Here is a 20,506-nt window from a genome sequence, read left to right on the forward strand (position 1 = left end):
ATCTCCATGAGGAGGACAACTCACTGCTCTCGTTTCTTGCCCTCTCTCTGAGACTTTGGACTAAACAATAAACTCGGCACACCACAGTCCAAAGTTGGAGGTAGTAAAGGATGAGGTGATAGGCAAAGGTGGACTCTGCAGAACATGTAGGTGTCTGGGTATTTGTTAGTATTTGCAGAGAGTTGTGTTAGAGCATCATGGGACTGAGAGCTGTGGTCCTCAGCCCTGCTATCATCAAACAACCCACCCTCCTGGGGAGGCTTAGATAATGATATGTCTGTGAGTCTGTCTGTCTGTCTGTCTGTCTGTCTGTCTGTCTGTCTGTCTGTCTGTCATGACTCTGGATTCGCTTTCTCCATCCCTGTGAGTGAGGAGCAGCAGGACATGTGGGGGTGGTAAAGTGCGAGCGTGCGTGCATATGGGTGTGTATGTGTGTGTGTGTGTGTGTGTGTGTGTGACAGGGGTCCCCACAAATTATAGATGTTGATGAGCATCTCCTCTCAGCTTGGAAACCCTGTAATTGTCACCTTGCTCAAGTAGGTGAGAGGGGAGCGATACGCCTCGGATAACCACATTGAAAAGCCCCAAATCAAAGAAAAACGGACAGGTAGGGAGAAACAAAGATGAAGAACAGGAAGGACAAACTCTGACCTCTGACACCAAAAGAGAAAATTACGTGGTGGACAATCTCAGTGACCATGGTTAGACAAACGTTTCTGCTAAAGTGAATTACACACACAGCACATGTGAGTTCATGCGTCGTGTGCATTTAACCACGTCTGTGTGCATGTCTGCTCCTGTGTGCGGGAGATACAGAAACAACTAGAGTGGTGGACAATCGATGCTTGTCCAGTGATCATAGTCATTACACTATTAGTGCCCGAGTGACCAATGACACTGACAGTGTTTCCACTTTCCCACTGCACAAACCAGACCAACATGTCCAGGGCGAGTATACCGTATACACTCCATTAAGCCGACAATGTGACTGTATATAAATGAGTGGGTTTACCAGACTGTGTACAAGCCTGTGGTCTTTGATACTGCACTGTAAATGCTCATGCAGATTATTATGTAGCGTGGATTAAAAATTAAATTCGTCATTTCACTTAGGTCCTTTAATCGTATTTGGTCTGCATTATGCACCTCTGATATATTTACAAGTAATTCCTATAAAAGAATTTCAGTAAAACATTCAATTGAACTAATTATTTATTTTAAATACTTGTAAAACAGATATTACCTATTCATCCATCCATTTACTGCATCCACATCATGGCTGCAACTAACGATTAATTTCATAATTCATTTAATCTGTGGATTATTTTCTTGATTAATCGATTAGTTGTTTGGTCCATAAAATGTCATAAAATGGTGAAAAACTGACAGTTGGTTAACTGTCATAGAGGAGCAAATAAACCAGAAAATATTCATATTTAATAAGCTGAAATCAGAATTTTGACTTATTTTCCATAAAAAACCACTCAAAATAGTTGCTGATTAATTTAGTAGTTGATTACTAATCGATAAGTCGATTAACTGTTGCAGCTCTAATTCACATATTTTGCTCAGGGGTATGGTGGGTTAGCATATACTCCAGAATACAGTTCCTAAAGCTTAACGAAAGTTCAGAATCCACTTTGGACTCTGAGAGGAAGCAGGAGCACCCAGAGGAAAATAACACCATCCAAGTTGCATGTATTACATGTCATTAATGAAATGTAAAGCCTGCATGGTGTACTGGTTTACAGGATCAGTGCAGGGCCTACAGTAGTCTACGCAAGTGGCCTACGCTGTTGTGAGCTTTTGCGCTGGTGTGTTTGTCACCCTGCAATTACGCAGCTCAAACGTTAGTTAGCAGTGGTTTTTCGGTGCCACGTTGTGCGTACGTGTGCAGCACAGTGGGGATCATGACGGAGTTGGAGCAAAATAAATGTTGAACAGTTATTAACGCAGACAAGAGAGAAGATGTCAGAGGAGATGGTGTGTATAACCATTGAGCTGAACTGGGGCGTGTGCTTGTCTGGCCACTGAGAGCCATGGACAAGACAGGCCACCAAGAGAAAGCAATCACTGTCGCTGGGATCAACATCACCGTGGCATGTATTTACATTTTCTAGGGAGGTGAACTAGGGCTGCACGGTGGCGTAGTGGTTAGCACTTTCGCCTCACAGCAAGAAGGTTCTGGGTTTAAATCCCAGTTCAAACCAACCAGGGCCTTTCCACTCTAAATTGACCGTAGGTGTGCATGTGAGAGTGAATGGTTGTACGTCTCTGTATATGGCCCTGTGATAGGCTGGCGACCTGTCCAGGGTGTACCCCGCCTCTTGCCCAATTTCAGCTGGGATTGGCTCCAGCCCCCCGCGACCCTTAAATGAATAAAGCGGTAGACGATGGATGGGATGGGAGTTGAACTAAAGCGTAGGCTACACAGCGGCGGCATATCTGCAGCATCGATTCAGCACAGAAGTTTTAACAGGAGCTCAAGTCTTATCATATTTACGGAGCCTTTTGGGGTTCTCACCCTGTTTGGCAGATGTGTTAATCATTAGGTTTTCTGAGAACAAACAGCCTTGTCTCAAATGTGTCATGTTTTTAAGGAAGTACATTTTACACAGAAATATTACAACATACACACTTAGCACTTTGTTAGAAGTACACCTGTTTATATAACTATAAATCAAGGAATCTCCGTCTGTCTGTCTCTGTCTGTATGTGGCTCGCATAGCGTCGAATTTGGTGCGATTTGGACACAAAATACGTTCAATATTAATAAACTTTCCACAAACAGGCTAACAGCTCTGTGCCCTCTGTGCAGTGGTGGGATCGGGCCAGCGTGACTCATCAGGCTCACCTGCGGAACGAGTAGAACATGTCTTCCTTTCCATCCGCAGTGTGTCTTTATACACAGGCCACTTCTTATTCGTAAGATTTTAATGCTACAAATATTTACGGACTACAACCAGACTCTTCTGCCGCCTATATAATTGCGGTTGTCATGTCGGATTACGCGACTAATACGCCTATCTCTAATACTGCTCGATGATGCAAAAAATGCGATCTGCATGACTTGGCATGACCGGCCTGAAGATTTCTGAAACTGACGATCTCCAGGTCTAGGTCGTCAGAGTTTACTCAGAATAGTGTGAAAAATAAAAACTGCAGTTCTGCTGACAGAAACTTGTTGTCGATGAGAGAAGGAGAATGGCCAGAATGATTGGAGCCGACAGTAAGGCCAGAGTAACTCGGACACACACTCGTGTGGTGAGCAGAAAAGCATCTCATAATGCACAATACGTCGAACCTTGAGGCGGGTGTGCAGAGGATCACGTTGGGTTCCCCTCCTGTCAGTCAAGAACAGAAACCTGAGGCCGCATTGGGCACAGACTCAACGACAGTGGACTGTTGAAGACTGGAAAAAATGTTGCCTGTTCCGATGAATCCCAATTTCTGGTGTTGGTGGCATGGTGTGCCGAATGTTTTTCTGGGCACAGTTTGGGCTCCTTAATGCCAATTCATCATGGTTTGAATACCACAGACTATCTGAGTATTGTCACCGACCATGCTCATACCTTTGTGACCACAGTGTACCCATTTTCCAATGGCTACCTCCAGCATGATAATGCACCATTACAATGAGCTGAGTGAACTTCAGCGGTCTCCCCAGTCACCAGAGCTGAATCCAATAGAACACTTTTGACATGTGGTAGAACTTGAGACTCGCAGTATCAGTGTGCAGCTGACAAATGTGCGGAAATGATGCGGGGTAGTCATGTCAACATTGACCACAACCTCAAAAGACAACAACATCATGCAGAATGGCTTGTGGCTGTTATGAGAGCAAAAGGGAGACCCTGCCCAGTATTAGCACAGTGCTCCTAATTAAGTGCTTGGTGCGTGCATGTGGCTTTGTCTAATTAAAATGAACTAATAAAGTATATTTAAATATCACAACAACACCGTGTGTGTGTGTGCGTTGCCATCCTGTCTTCCCGTTATGTCATGCAGCACTGCAACAGTAAATATAAAACAAACACGAATATGTCTGTATTGACTCCACTGTTCCTCCGTCTCTCATTAGCTTCTATTAATCAATTTGCCCTTCACCGTGGCCTGACACCACCCCCGGAACCGCAGCCTTTGCCAAAACCAAAGTGACAATGGCTCCGCGGGCGAGGTTGGGAGGCCATGAGGTCATACCAATGATGGCACTAGCTGTCGACCGGTGAGATGTGGGGCCCGTAGGCGGAGGGGTGCTAGGTGCCTGCAAGGGGAGAGTGAAGGGAGTGTGCCGGGGGAAGTGAGACATTCATTAGGAGAGCCAAGCTGACGCTGTCACCCTTGCCTGCTTCTAAAGGAGCCTGCTCATACACACGCCAGCCTCAGCTGCGACCGAACCGCGGCTGTGCTCTGCACCGACATGTCTTCAACATTCAAGTCACAGTTTTTGTGTGTGCACGAATGTTTGTGTGTGTGTGTGTGCGCAATTGAATGTTGAAATGATGTGCTACGTGGTGAAACAGCGTCACACAAATGCTCATTTCATTCACAGATGCAGATGATAGATGAGTGAGTGAGATAAAGACACAGACAGAGAGAGACGCACTCAGTGGGTCCATTATAAAATGCAAGTTCAAATTCACGGTTCATCTGCCGAGGCCTTATGCCTCTTTCATGCGGTTCTGATGACAAACGAGCCACGCTTGTTCCCTCAGTCATCTTGCACGCCTGTGAAAGCAGAGCCCATTTTATCGGGCCTCTATCGCGATGAGAGAGGCCAGGAGTCAATTACTGTGTACTTATTCTCCCTCTGCCTGAACACGGACTTGTTAACGCTTCCTAATAATGAGCTACGGTGAACAAGAGGGTTACACTGGATCCTTTTGACTCACAAAATGGAAAATATTTTTCCATTCTCTTTGTGCCCTATTACTGATGCCTGATAAAAAAAAAAAAAAAATGAATAAAGACGGGAGGGACATGTTTACTTTATAACTAAAATAACGTCCTGGGCTTTTGTTGTGTGATACAAGGGAAGAAGTGGCAAAGCTGTTTACTTCTCTATGTTTTAATACCGTCATTGTTCTTTAATGATACAGTAATTACCAAATCGGTATACTGACAGAGTGGAGGTTGTGTTCATCTTTACTTTGAAGCAGCATAACAATAAGGGTTGTAAGTAGAACAAAGTATACGGAGACCCTCCTCTTCCCATAATACAATCACTTGACTCAATTTCTCTTTCCAGACCTGGTAGTAACAACCGTCTCACTCAGTTCGGCTTAATCACATGTGGACAGCTCTACATACAGGCGTGAACGTATTTGAGATCCGATCTCTCACATTCGAAGGTGGTCAGGGGACACGTGGCCATTCCTTCAGAAGTGTCAATTCCCTTTAGCAGGTGAGAAGGCATTCTCACCTGCTACAGTTTAATGATGGACCAAAAGTATTTTGACGCTTTACCCATACATTGAGTTATTATGGTAAATAGCGCTTTTCTAGTCTTGTCAACCACTCAAAGTCACATTCACGCACACGATCGTACAGTGCTGCTCAGTACCACACATTTTCTACAGGAACACACGTTAGGGTTAAGTGTCTTGCCCAAGGGCACTTAAGCCTAAATTGCATGCTGACTGGGGGAAGGGGGGATCGAACCACTGACCTTCCAGTTTGTGGATGAGCCACAGCCACCCATATTAGTAGTCATTATATTGACGTCACAACATCAATCGATACGTTGATTTATTTATTTTTTTATGACTAAAATCTTATTTTGTAGGCTGGCTCAAAAACTTTATCGGGTCTTTGTGAACCATAATGATAGGTGTTTATCAGGAAGTACGATTCTCATCACACCCAAGACTTAGGTGAAGACACATTCTAATGCCAGGTGTGAACTGACGTACTTAGAGCTGACCTGTTGTGATAGGGTCAAAGATGGAGGAAGTCAATCCCCGTTCTGAACACGGCCCTGACATTTTCTAATTAGGCCCGTATAGCTGGTCACATACGCTAACTCCCATCACACACCACCTTTGTAAATTTACTTGTAACACCTTTGCTAAAAATATAGAAGCAATCTATGTTATTTGACATTGTTAGCTAATTCGTAGGTGTTTCTGTTGGTGTTGGTTACCTTGCAATTAGATTTATCTGTTTTGCTCGCCGAGAGCGTTACATAAAATAGGGGGTTGGACTGTTCAGAGCATGAAGGAACCGAGAAGTTATTTAATTAATCAACAAATACTGTATGGAAACCAAGGGCACAAACTCGCCAAGAAACCTCCATAAAAGCTCACACCCTACTTTCCCTTTGATTTATCAGTGATTTGATATCCTGTAGCAGTATTCTGTAAGACAAAAAACAAAAAATTCTGATTCAATATGATGCAGCGGTATGATCAATTTTGCCCTTTTTTCTGTGGGGTCTTGTTCTTATAGCGCTGTCTGCCCAGCCCCTTTGACTCGCATTAGCAGTTGCAGCAGTGCTGATCCACCGGTATCTATCAAGGCAGAAGATTACTCTCTCACATTCTTCACATCTCTCTGACGTCTCAAGATAGATTCATTTACTTTGAAAATAATTAAGTTATTGAATGGTAGAAAAACTCTCCAGTTGTGGCAAATTAGAGCTGTGACAGTTTATAGTGGCAACTCCTTCCTAGAGCTGCGTATTTTACTCTGTTTCAAAAGCTTTGGGAACGCTATCTTCACACTCTTTGTTTTTGTCAGAATTACACTTCAGTGTACTCAGAATATCCTGTCAATCGATGCTCGTCGCACACTCTTTTTTTAATGCCGAGCCTTGCTTTTGAGAAAACAAATGATGAAAATACTTCTCCGTTCCTTGTGTTTCACAAACAGTGTAACTTGGCTGATGGTACACACAATGGAAATTAAGATAATAAATTCAACTGCCTTATATTTTAATTCACTCCAAGTAAGGTTGACTGCTGCCAAATCAGTTTATGAGAACCCCTGGCTGTGTTCATTTATTTTAATTAACGAGAAGAGGAGAGGTGAGAGGGGGAAAAAACACTGGCGCATTGTTAGTGTAATTAAAAATTCATTCCAGAATATTATCTGTGTGATAATGTCTCTAGTGTTTGGCAAAAATATCCATATTTTATATAAAACAACATGCGGTTAATTTGAGATAATCTAACTGAAAACCTGTCACACCTATTCATTTGGCATTAGCGTTGCTTCGAGGACCACAATTCAAGTGTCACTCCTCTTGTCAAAAAAGCGGTTTTCAAGTCAGGATGAACCTGAGGCAGAGTGTTGAGTCCCTTAATGTAGAAGTGAATACTTCACTCTGCTAACATGACAGAGCAAGGTCCAAAACCTCATTTAAAATGTTCAGTCTAAAAGATTACTGGATAAAAAAAAATAACTCATTTTTAAATTTCTGGTCATTGAGCATTGAGACATGGTTATCTAAAACAAACCCATGTTGGGTAGGATCATACCTGGAGCGACGAGGTGAGGTGCAGGGACTAGGGATGGGACAAAACCACTTTTTCGTGTCTGATCCGATACCGATCCTGCAACCTTGAGTATCTGCCGGTACCGATCCGATACTAATCTGATACAATCTTTTCCCCACTCGTTACATAAAATATCAATAATGCATTGTTCAGGGTGTGCTTTGCTTAACCTAGCCATCTAAAACCTCATACTGAACTGTAAGACAAATAATCAAATCCCCCAGAGGAAGACATACATGGCCAGCAGCATGACCGAGTTATGGAATACTGCTGTTTTATTTCTCACAGAACTTTTGGCAGAATGTTTTACGGTCAGCACCATTCAAACAAACAAACAAAAAAACTGTAAACTGTTAAATAAATAATAATGAATTCCCTTGAAAATATGATGCCGGAATGCCGTTCTAGGCTTAGTAGATATGTAAATAGACATTTATTTGGTATGTTTACGGTAGTTTATCGGATCGGATTTTGCTTCTTATTTATTCTGATATCCGATCCAGTCATTTTGGTCAATATTGCCCCGATACCAATATGGAATATCGGATCGGGACATCCGATGCAGGGACCACATATGGCTGACTGCAAGTAACCGCCGTTCTCGACCATCACTACAATACATTTGACTTCTGTCGCATGCAGGTAAATGAGTACAGAGTTCATGGAGTGACACGGAGAGCACTAGTAACTAATGACACAGCAGTTTGCCGACAGCACTGGCCCATCGCCTATGGGAGGAATAAATCAATTGAGTCTGGTCTGCCACACTATGTTGAAAGTGATGAGTTTAACCTGAGGTTGAAACAGCTGATGTTGCTGAAAACTTTATGTGCGTCTTTTCACCACTCTGTCATCTAACATTATGCCATCACATCACAATAACAGCAGAAACGGCTCCTCAGCACTGGTGGTGCTCTTTAAAGAGAGTCATCTCACTCTATTTTGTTTTTGAAAACATTTTAAACCGTTTAAATGGGTTTAAAAGACGTTACAAATTATGAATACATATAGGAAAAGGTTCTTTAAAAATAATGTTGAAATTTCCGTAGTATGAAAGTTTGTATTAATAAGAGGTCATTCGACAAGCCAACGTGTCATGTGTTCTTTCTTTTATCTCAATGGATCAACTACAGTATCTGCAGCAGGACAAAAGTATCTTGGGACTTCACATGTTTTGCCTTTCTTATTGTTGTTCTTTTTTTTCCCCTTTCCTTTTTGTGGCCTGCATTCTGCAAAAGAGATGACAGGACTATTAGGTTTTGTTTGTGGCTACATCACAAAAGAGTTGTAAATCATGAATGAGAGTTATGTTGCATTTTGTCATGTTGCTCTGGGCAGGATGTGCGTGATGGATAGGCCTACAGTGCAGGGGACAAATGAGTGAAACAACATGGGGAGAGTCATAGGTCCCACTAAACACGCCATAACAACTGCGCTATACATTTTCAGATAGTAATAGTTACACGGCTACAGATTCTGGTCTCCACTGTAATGTATCTGGTACTGTTTGCTTTAATATAATGTATGTGTGTTGCTTCATGTTTTGCAGGCAACCCGGGCCCTCTGCTCTCCCATCTCTTATCTGGCTCCGCTCAACTCCTTTTCCCAGGGACCATTGGGAAGGACAAGTCCTGGCTGTCCTGGCTCTTGACAGAGGAGATAAATCACTCAGCACACTGGAGGATAGCCTTCCAGTCGGCAAGCTGGGAACTTCATTATACCGCCCCTGCCACACATTACCATGCAGATCGTCACTGATTGGGCCGGCACTGTGGCGAACGCAGCCTACTTCTGTCACCGCCAGAGGAGTCTCAGATCTGTCTCAGTGTCGAGGAGAGGAGAGGAGAAGAGAGGAGATGTGCAATGGAAGGTTTAAGTAAAGGGGGAAAAAAAAAGTGGAAGTGAGAGGTGATAGGAAGATCTGAAGAGGAAGTGGGGAATTTTCAATAATATCACCCCAATACGAGGATATGTAGCAGAAAAACTTACAAGTTGGTTTCTGTTGACCTCTGCAAAAATCTGCAAATTCAACCAAAAATATTCTGAGTAAAAATTCCGCTATGGTGTGGTTTCCTTACGCATGGAAGGGCACAGGAAAACCACAGTTTGTACTTTTTGCTCACACTATCCTGCATCGACACACATTCACTTGCTCTAGCACCTTGTAATTTATGGAACACAGTAATTATCTTTACCACAAACCACCCATCTTGAGAGCTTATGAGGACATATAGATTTATTTATAGACTTCAAACTTAAATGTGATTTATGATACACAAATATATTGAATTACAACTGCTTTCACAGCAATTCTGTGTTATGCAATGTAATCAAACCATGAAATAAGCATAAACTGGTCTTTCTAATAATCTCACACATGGTTCAGTGAAAACTAACATTGTTTTACGAAGCAGGATGTGGATATGGCCAGTTTAAGTTATTGAAAATGTATAAATATACAGAGCACCAATCCCCCACACGCTGACTCCAAAGACAAGCATGGATCAAATTATCATGTGCCTCAGGACCACACACACACACACACACACACACACACACACACACACACACACACACACACACACACACACACACACACACACACACACACACACACACACACACACACACACACACACACACACACACACACACACACACACACACACACACAGGTAGAGTTTCCTCTAAGAGATCAGCAATAGATTGACAAAATGTTTGCATGTCAGCTTCAACTCATTTGCATTAATCTACGTGTATGTCTGCCTGAATTGACACACAATCCGGTGTGTGTGTGTGTGTGTGTGTGTGTGTGTGTGTGTGATGGCAGGGGCAGATGAAACTGTAGATACTTCAGTACAGGGGTCAATCATTAAAACAGGAACCAGAGCACATGATCAAACTATAGTCTTCATTTTTGTTAATTATTTAATTACTCAATTACTAGTAGAGATTACTGTGATTAAATAGCAATGAAATGCATCAAACAATTAAATAGTCTGGTCCAAACTAACACTAGAATGGCACTCGTAGAGCGCATACCTTCAGCGATGCCCAACTGTCTTAGAGCCGCACTAAATTGCAGATACGCATAGATATCAAACAGCTGAACATGTCTGACTTTTTTCATCAAAGTCCGTGCAACAACCCCTGGGAATTTGGTCATAATGTCAACAACAACAAAAATGCCCTATCTCGCAATATTGAGATTGAACTTTAAAAAATCCTTTCATTTGCACCTTTGTCTGGATCCGCGACAAAATTGAATGGCTTCTTTCTTGGCCCACGTCCCATACTTCCAACCCTGTTTTGTTGAAATCCGATCTGTGTTTTTTGAGTAATCTTGCTGACAAACACACCAATCGACCAACCAACCAACAAAGAGTGAAAACATAACCTCCGGGCGTAAATATATACATTCGTGTGTACAATTTCACTGTTGGAAACATCCTCTGTGATATAACTTGGGTGCTTTACACCCAGAGTTCAATATATGATTCATTTACATCTCTCTGTCTTTCTCTCTGTAAATCCTTTCCATCTGGGCACCAAGCGGGGTCAATGCGCTGGTGAGCAGTAACCTGATCACATTGATTATCTTCTTTCATTTTTTGGCTCCCGACCAGTGAAATACATGGGAGAGGGGAGGATCAAAATGAGAAGGGGAAAGATAATATCCACAACACGGTGAAAAAATAGTCCAAGGAAACTAATAAAAAGAAATACATCAGTCAATCACTTATGCAGTGTGAAAAATTTACATTAGCTACGTAGAATGGGAACATATATGAGGTCTGAAGAAGAAGAAAAAAAAATGTGACGATAACTCCAGTTCAATCTTATTAGATGTGTTGCAGCATGAGGTTATCGCCACAACACCTCCGCGAAAGAGATGGACCGCCAGGTCGCGGTTGTCAAGGACGACAATGCGGTGATTGCGTTATCCCCGGTGAGAGGAGGGCGTAATAGGGTGGGCAGGGGTTCCAGGTGTTCCTAACAAGAATCAGAGTAACATCTGAAATTAACAAACATTTCTTTCCAACACTTCCGAACCATGGGGTGAGTGCAAATGAAACTGAGAGGGGGTTGTGTGACTCCTGCACCTCTCAGCCTCCAGTTCTCACCGCTGTCAGCAGATGTCAGTTCACTTCTGCCTGTGCTGCTGCATGACGCTCTCTCTCTCTCTCTCTCTCTCACACTGGCTCATTATAGTATTTTCTAATCAGATATCAGCACAAGAGTGCATTGATTGACTTCTGTACTACAAGGGTCCATCCTCTACACCTACCCTTCCCTTCTACCTTAACTTCTGTATGCCCCCCCCCCTTCCCTCCCCCAGCCCAGGTCTTGTGTGTCGGAGGATCCCCAGGGTGTGTGTGGGCTAATTAGGGTGAGGCATAACGGAGGGAAACACAGGTGTTATCCAGACCGTACGCGCTGTACAGAGTAATGACTGTACCGAGCCCCCTCATCCCACCACCAATCTCCCCCCCCCCCCCCCCCAGGGTAATTTGTCGCTACTCTGTATAACCATGCATCTCGCTGCTCCACTTCTGTTTGCTTTTCATTAATTCTTTTCATGCGGTTATTTGTTAGCCTTATTTATGGCCCACACAAATATTAGCACCATTAGCCAGAGATGCGGCGATGACTTTGCCACTGTGGTCCCGACATGAGCCGCGAGGGCTGGAGCCGCTGGTGTGTCTTCGTCAGGTCAAGGTGGCCTGTTAATGTGTGAGTGCTGCTGTGTCAGCACAAGCTTTGTGTTTATATCAATTGTCAGACACGCTGTATATTTCCTCCTTACTTAATGTTTCAGTTTCCCAACTGTTTATTGCCTCTGACAGACATATATCACATTTCACACTCGAAATAATACAAATCTCCCTTTGTGATTTTCAAGTACCCGCTATTAATATGATTGTGCGAATCTGAAGGAGAAGAAAAAAATGAGCAGGAGAACATTCTTCTGCTTCTTACTTCTGATTATTAAATTATGACCAGGGAGCTGAGTGAAGAATTTATGAGCACAAATCGACAGAGAGTTGGAGTAACAGACAGTAAAAAGAGAAAGCGGAGGGGGTGAGTGATGGGAGGAGTGTGAGATGCAAAAAGAAATTGTTGAGACAACTGTAAGATCGACAGAGAAAGATGAAGAGGAGGGAAGAGAGAGCACGCTACTGTTAAGTGCATAAGTGGCAATATGCACCCAGTGAGGTGGAACTGGACCTGGTGAGAGAATATTGTCCCAGGTCAAGCCGAGTCAGAATCACTTGGGTGACTGTTGCTCACTGGAGCAGAACACAGCTGAGGGAGAAAGCCGGGCATAACCCTGAGTCAGCGCCATTTTCCCCCCTCTTAGTTTGTGGAAAACATGCTCCGTGCTCCTTACGTGATATAAAAGATATTCATCTACACAGCATCTTATTGAGTTACTCAATGTCACATGTTGCGGGGTTAGACGTATGGCTCACATGTTGATGACATGCATCAGAGTCACAGACGAAAACATTAACATGTACAACAAGACATACAGTACAGCCAGCACTGTGTATTTACTACAACAAACATATACTCTCAGTACTTAAGTGACAGCAGACATCCAATATTTAAAACCAGTAAAAGCTGTCCTAGGAAAACCGCTTACTATTGCAAAATTAAACCCTCGCACAACTGACCTTTGTTCACAACAGACAAACCGCCGTTAACATCAACAAGACAACATGGCAGCATTTTCCGCAGTTCATCCAGAAACTGTTCTGTCATCTCCGGTGAAGGCTTGATGACCTTCCTGTGTGCGGCTATTTCTTGCACTAAAGTCCGGACATTTCCCCAAACTCTTCCGAAGGGGCTGCATGTGAGAACGCAAATGTCCGCAAATGTTGTTCCGGACTTTTTTCAGGAACGTTTTCCTGCCATGCTCGAGTGAGCGTGTTAATGACTGTAAACGAAAACCGCGCTTTTCAGAGCAGAATTATCGTCCTGCCTCCTGCATGCTCTACTCCGACACCCCCAGAATGGAAGACTCTCTGAACATGTCTTTACTCGGACCATCTACGGCTACGTTTGTCATGTGAACGGCAAACTCCGAAAAAATAAGGCCAGACCTTATTTTGTGGCCTTCCCAGCGCAAACTCCATGTGTTGTGCATCATGTTCAGCTTTATTCTGAGTTTGGTTGAGTTCAATCGTATCCCAGTGAATTTCAACCAGGCCCACGAGGACTGTCTCGGGGAAGCTCTGCATATGATGCCGCTTTAGCTTAAGTCACACATAATGGCTCTGAAATGTATTTGTAGAGTAACATGGATGGTTTTGATCACAGAGGTTTATACGTCTCTGTAATGAGAGCAACCATCTGGTATTATTTTTTGAGTTTGCTCAGTTCACCAACAGTTCCCTCTGTCCTCTCAGAAATGTTGTCAACTTGTCCTCTCTGTTAGTGCTGCGGAAGAATTCTGCAACTGTTTAATCCTCTGGGAAAAACTCCCAAGGGCCCATTGTATCAACATTCAGTGTCGCAGTACAGACGTACTGCACTAATGAAACAACTCACCTACATGAAATTATTGCACACAGAGTAAGTTATTATTTAATTGAAGCCATTTAGTTTATGATGTCAAACAATGAGGTGGTGATGAAGATGAGGTGACTCATTACTGTATGTAAGTTGGTATCCAGAGGGACATAATGCCATAGAGATTTGTACAATGTGTTCATTTAAAATTGTACACTGGATGTGTTGTGTTACTTGTAACCATAGATTTGAAGGACTTCTTAACAGTGTTACACACTAAGTGTTGTCACACTGGCAACAGGGTTAACAGCTGAGCAGTTAAGGGCCGCAATTGGTAATAAACTGTAATAATGAAAAGATTGGTTGAGCCATATTGTCACTATTTCATTCACTATTGGCTGGAATCAAATAGTGATAAAATAACATCACAATAATGCAATCTGTAATTATATATTACTATGTTATTGTAACAGATTTTTTTTTTTTACTTTTATCATGCTGTACAGTGGTGATTATCTTCACTGTCACCATTCAGTGCTAATTCAGGAAGAACTATAATATTAATATGGTGCAGTGAAAATGAAGGGTGTGAAGGTCAGGGCAGTCAGTTTTGTATTTCTCTGAAATTTAACCATGATCGTTCACAAACCTTACCCAAGTAGCTTTATTATCTTAATATTCCTTCATGAAATACTTCCTTCTGCAATACGTTAATAGAACTTTACAAGACCACCAGTGAGTGTAACTTATCCACCCCCTGTATTCACCCTGTACCCTCAGCATTTAAAAGCAGGTGTTCGACCATGTGTTTAAAGTCCTGTCCTGAAGATTATGAATGCATCTCTTTGAATTGGAAACGTCCTTCATCCCTCGAAAACAGCTGTTGTAAAACCCTCACTAAGGAAACCCAACCGAAACAGTAACCACACTTCCACTTATTAGTTGAAAAGTGTCCGTCCGAATAAATTGTTTCTTTTAATGTTTTTGTCCATGATATTCTAATCAATCATCAAGGGTTTATAGTCTTGGAGATCATCATCTATGAAACATGATATCTGCTTTGGGATTGCACCAAGGACTATCTTTAAAGATAGACAACAAGACAACTCCCAAAAGTGATGCAAAAACACCTGATCGCCCCCTGGTGGCTGGCTGCAGTATGGGTTATACACCCAGCCTCCTCCGTGTTGGAAGATGGGACATGGGCTAAACTAAAAAGACATTCTTAATATTTATATTAATTGGGGCCTAATGTCATGACTGCCAGCCGAAACTGAGTTGCGATTGGTTGAGCACATGTATCTGTGGGACCTTGATACCTCAGCTACACTCCATGATCGCAACTGTGCAGAGTTAAAATTGGTTCCAAATTACATCATCTGCCAAGACGGAAGCGCCCATATCCACGATATTTGGCTTAATTTTTGTACAGCTGGAGGAAGAGGAATTGGACACTTATTTACAGTGTACTGGTTGCCCAAAGTAACTGCCTTATTTTTATTATACAGGCTACCCCTTGGGGACATCATTAGAGAGCACGATGTACTGTTTGTTTCCATATTTATGTTGATGACACACAGCTATACTACATCTTGGTAGTGAACATTAAACACACTGTCACTGTACGTGATTACTGTCACTGAGGTGTACCAGAATTGTCCCATGTCAAAGTATGGTTTGGCAAATAACTTACAATGTTTGACTTTGAACGTAGCGTTTAAAAGGCTGCGTTCAAACATTGAAAGTTCTGAAGGACTCTGGGAGACTCTGGTCAAAGAATATAACATCCATGTTTGCTTGTTATTTTTTATTTTGTTATTTTTCATTGTTTATGGACCTCCCAAATTCCTGATTTCAACAACTAGTGCATAGAGTGTGAATACATGTTCAAATGGGAACATAAAATAGCTGTATTGTGGTATGATGGATTCTTATCAACATCTTTTTTCATCAGAAAGAGAAAATGAGGCAGTGTAGGAGAAAGAATAGTTGATAAGTACATTCACTGCCTGGCTTTTTGAAAAAACCTTTGCTGCTGACACAGGTGAGCACAGACAAGGGAAGTTACATTACACAGATGATTGGATAGTGCGCTAACTGATCACTCGTTCATTTGCACTCTTTCACCCAGGGGTCGGAAGTGTGACAAGAGGCGTTTGTTCATTTTTCCACTGCTGATGTCAGTTGTTTTTTAATAAGCATCACCGGTCTGTAAGTAGTGCAGGTGTGGTTCAGTGAAACGGTAATGCTGAGAATGTGTGAAATTACACTGGCTATGGGGTTAAGATAAGAGGCATCAAATAAGCATGGTAAAAGTTTAGGAAGTTTAGGATTGGCAACTGATATTGAAATTGTTTGCCATTTTCCTATGTCCAATGTTGAGCATTTGATGTATAACAGAAAGTAAACACTGAGTCATAGTTCACATATGAAAAGGTTTTTACAAACAAAGTTTAGACAAAGTAAGACTCAAATCTTGGCATTGAAGGCCCAATCAATCTTTGAGACTAACCTCCCAAGAAAAACGAAATCATCAGTCAAGTGGTCCAAAATGACATATTTATGTTTAAGTAGCAAAGCACACTAGCAGTTGTAAAAGTTATAATTCAAGCCAAGCAGGAAGTTAGATGACCCTGGCAGACAAAGTCTGCTTAGGAAGGGAATCGGGGTGGATAGTCAACAAATCATTTTACCTTTAAGAACTGACAAATGACCAACTGGCCATCTACCCATGATGATGAAGGTGCCCTAACCTTAACAAAGAATTGCCTTTAACACAGACTGCAACAGCTTTGAAAGGCACAGGCAAATGAGGATGTCCTGCAGATAGATCAGATCAGAAAATGCTTGTTGCAACTGATGCCAAGTCCCAAATAAGAGAGGATACATGCTCTCAAAATGAATGCCATTCATTGCAGGATCCATTAAGTGAAATGTCACTTTAATTAGTTTACATTGACCCTCGGTTAATCTGGAGGGGGGTTATCTAATGTGAAATGACACCATCACCAGCTGCCATACATCGTTGACATTTGTCATCCACTCATGCCAATGCAAGATGTATGCAATGTAATTCTTCATCTTGGATGATGCTTCGTGACCTAATGGTCAAGGTGACCTACATGTCCCATGGTTCACATCCAACCTGGGACTTTTGTTGTGTGTATATTAATCACCCTCCCTATCTAATGTATACTATTCAATAAAGGCATCAACTACTAACAAAATATCTTTTGGCCTGGGGATGGTTGACAGCATTTCAAGTCTTTGGCTTAAGTCAAAACACATCATTGGTGTTGACAGTCATAGGCAGTCATTTGCTCAACAACTTCACTGATGAACATTATGGACAGCCTACTTCTTTATGAATGTATAGAGCCTACTTTATAATTTAGCTTTTCCCTTCAGGTGAATACATTTTAACAGAAATAACAATAAGTCACAAGAAGATCAAAGCTATATGCACAGATCCCTTTGATCCAGAGAATAATAGAATTCAGTGAAGACGATGCCAGTGGAGCCCCAGCTTGAGGGGAAAAAAGGTGACAGTTTGGCACCTTTATGTGCTCTCTCCCAATGGCCTGACTGAAGGTGAGACCCAAAGGTGACATTCCCAGATATTGTACGTGTAGAACAATCACATACACATATGGTATGTGTAAATGTGGTAATAGATGCGTTTGATAATTGAAATCACCAGATTTGATTCTAACAAAGCACATTTTCACTTTTTTTTCTGCAGTTCTTGTACCACCAGAGATTTGTCTGATCGGCAGCTGTTAAAGTAGTAGCACTTTGAATGTACATATCATATGACTTCTATATATATATATATAGACCAAATACTGACCAATACCTATGTCCAAATAAGGTATTTTTGGTGACTGACACTTGTATCACTAATGACAGATAATGATAATGATATCTGGTCTGCTAAGCCATTACTGTGGTGGTCATTGTAAAGTAGGTTCTCTACACAGGCCCTTAGTCCACTTGACCACCCAGAGACCTTGCTTTAAACTCCCAGAGAGCCCCTGTTATCCCCTTATCAGCAAGTAGGGACGTACACTCTTGCTTTTAAGAGTTTGATGTCTCGCCAAAGGTAAAAGCTTCAGAAATTTTGATGTCCAAGTATCTTAACAGTGGGTCGCCATTTTGAGAACAAAGATGATGGTTTAACCTTAAGGTGTAATTGTAGAAAAGCAATGACTCTCCTGCTGGCTTTCTTCATTGGTGACTTGCTGGAATATGAAAGGACCCCGTTTAGGTTTTTCCATTTCATAAGCCACAGTTCAATGTAGAGAGGTCTCATTTCAAGGCCTTTTAGGGCCTCATTCATTTTTATGAGTTGTTTTTCTTGTCAGGTCCAATTCTTGTCTCTACAGCTCTGACTCTGAAACTATCAAAAAGTCTTTATTTTCCCTTTTGAATAAGAATCAAAGAACCTCTGGGTGAAGGCTTCAAAGACACCTTACAAAATATTCCTTTGGCGGGTTATTCCTAATGTTTACTTGGCATGAGCCTGTGCCCGGAGGCAGCAGCCCTTATTCCCTCTCTGACACCAGTGCTGTCTCGTGCTACAGGAGGAACCCTCTGTGCCCACAATTAATTTCCGCCAGAGCCATAATATTCCACTGGCGTCTTCAGAAGACTTTTAGTGACATTGAGGTCCATGGTCTCTGAGCCTGATCTTCAATGGACATCTATTCAAGACTTTCCTCCTGCCCACCCAACAATCTACATGCGCAGAGACCTTTCTCTAGAGTTCTCCACCTTCAAAGTTGTTTTGGTTGATTCACTCACAAATGATTAGAGAAACGTTGTTTTTTATGTAATATTACTAATGTAAATGTATGATAAATTCCCAAAATATTTTGCATGTTTTTTCACCAAGATGCTTGATGCTGAAACGTTGAATGAGTTTTGAAAATTTAATCTCAAGAAAATGCATTGTTCAGGTTACTCTGGTGATTTATTTTACTGCTGTCTGGAGTGGAATCGATGTTTAATTTGTTTGATTAATGAATTTTAATAATGAGACATGCTAAAATCTGTAACATATCAAGCTGCTAACGATTAGAGTTTAAGCCTGATGTCCAATCCACTCAAAGCAATTTAAACCTTAATCTCCCTCAGATGGCATTTGACCGAGCACAACAGGCTGAATGTCTGTGCCGCGAAGCAAATATACTGAAAGTTAGTTTTTTTCCTTTGAAATCCCTAAATGAAAGAAACCATAGCCTTTTTCTGAAATAAACATATTTACACATCAGTTCATTTTGCTAAAGGGGGCTTATGGTCTTGTATGTTTGACATTTCAAAGACTAAATAAATACATGTGATCTGATACTAGCTCATTATTTACAGCACATAGGACGTTTCCAAACCCTTGAGATGGACTTTTTCTGGTGTCATAGTTTGTCACAGCACGCACCTAGCCTCCGCCTTCTAATCAAGACTGTGCGGCCATTGTGATATGCTGAAATTTGTAAATGACCTTTATGTGCATGCTATGTAAAGAATGTGAGAATGTTAGCCGTCACTCATTGTGTTCTTTAGACAGCAGACAATGTGCCATGGGTTTAAAACTGCCTCTGAAGTGGGAAGGTTGAGTGTGAATTAAAAAATGCCAAGAAATAACACTAAATGAGAGGCATTCATCCTTCCTGGTGTGTTATAAACCGCCTCTGTGTCAGCAAGAGCATGGATTGTACTAATGTAACAATTCATTTTTGCTACAGTTTTCTCTGCTGCTGACAATGCATCAGCTGTCCGGCAACAGGTAATGCGTTTGAAGAGTGGCATGTGCAAGTCAACCACTTGTGAGGTGATGGAGGGATATTTTGGCTCACCATTCAAAGAGCCCTTTGATCATCCCATTAACCATGTATTCAAAGCAGTGGAATATTTGGTTAGGCTACTGGAGGATTGGGACGTTTTGTGGTCATGATTGCTCGATGCATCAAAAAAGGCCCTAATAATCATAATTGGATTCTAGGTTAAAACATATAATAGTTAATGGTGAGGTAGGAAAGTTCCATATATGTGATGTTTTCCTAAGCCCATACGAACAGAACAGATTCCTTGACAGCGCTCGGTAAGGTACAGTGTTTGTACAGGCCTACAGACAACTTGTCTGTAGCTTCATACACATGCAACAGGCCACTGTGGCAGACAGTCTGGCTGCCCCTAACTCAACAAACATTGTCACAGCAAACAAATCTGTTCCCAATTTTAATGTGATCAAATAAATTATAGAAACATTTTTCACAGGCTATATGCCTTAGCTGAGACATCCAGCCAGCTACTGCCAGGAAGAGAGGCACGCAGCCAAGATATTTCTCCTTCAGGAAAAGCTCTGTGAAGTCATCCTTTCTATCTCTGTGACAGTGAGGGACTGAGAAGTTTAGCTGTCTCTTGAAGCTCCCCAAACAACATTTTGATACAGTTAGGGCAAAGGCAACATGATTATTTTTTGCCGTTTTCCTTCACAG

At 41.9% G+C, this 20,506-nt stretch overlaps 1 protein-coding gene and 1 long non-coding RNA gene across 2 annotated transcripts in view; one reads left to right on the top strand and one right to left on the bottom strand.

Annotated features, from left to right (window-relative positions):
- The window catches only part of mef2cb (myocyte enhancer factor 2cb), a 197,335-nt gene that overhangs the window by 142,708 nt on the left and 34,121 nt on the right, over positions 1-20,506 (bottom strand). The gene's annotated exons all lie outside the window — the stretch shown is intronic.
- On the top strand, positions 17,561-19,652 carry LOC118313594. The gene is made up of 2 exons (XR_004794489.2): positions 17,561-17,603; positions 18,596-19,652. It is a non-coding gene; the product is annotated as an uncharacterized LOC118313594 (long non-coding RNA).

The sequence above is a fragment of the Scophthalmus maximus genome, chromosome 19, assembly GCF_022379125.1.
Source record: "Scophthalmus maximus strain ysfricsl-2021 chromosome 19, ASM2237912v1, whole genome shotgun sequence".
In the NCBI taxonomy this organism is placed as follows: domain Eukaryota; kingdom Metazoa; phylum Chordata; class Actinopteri; order Pleuronectiformes; family Scophthalmidae; genus Scophthalmus; species Scophthalmus maximus.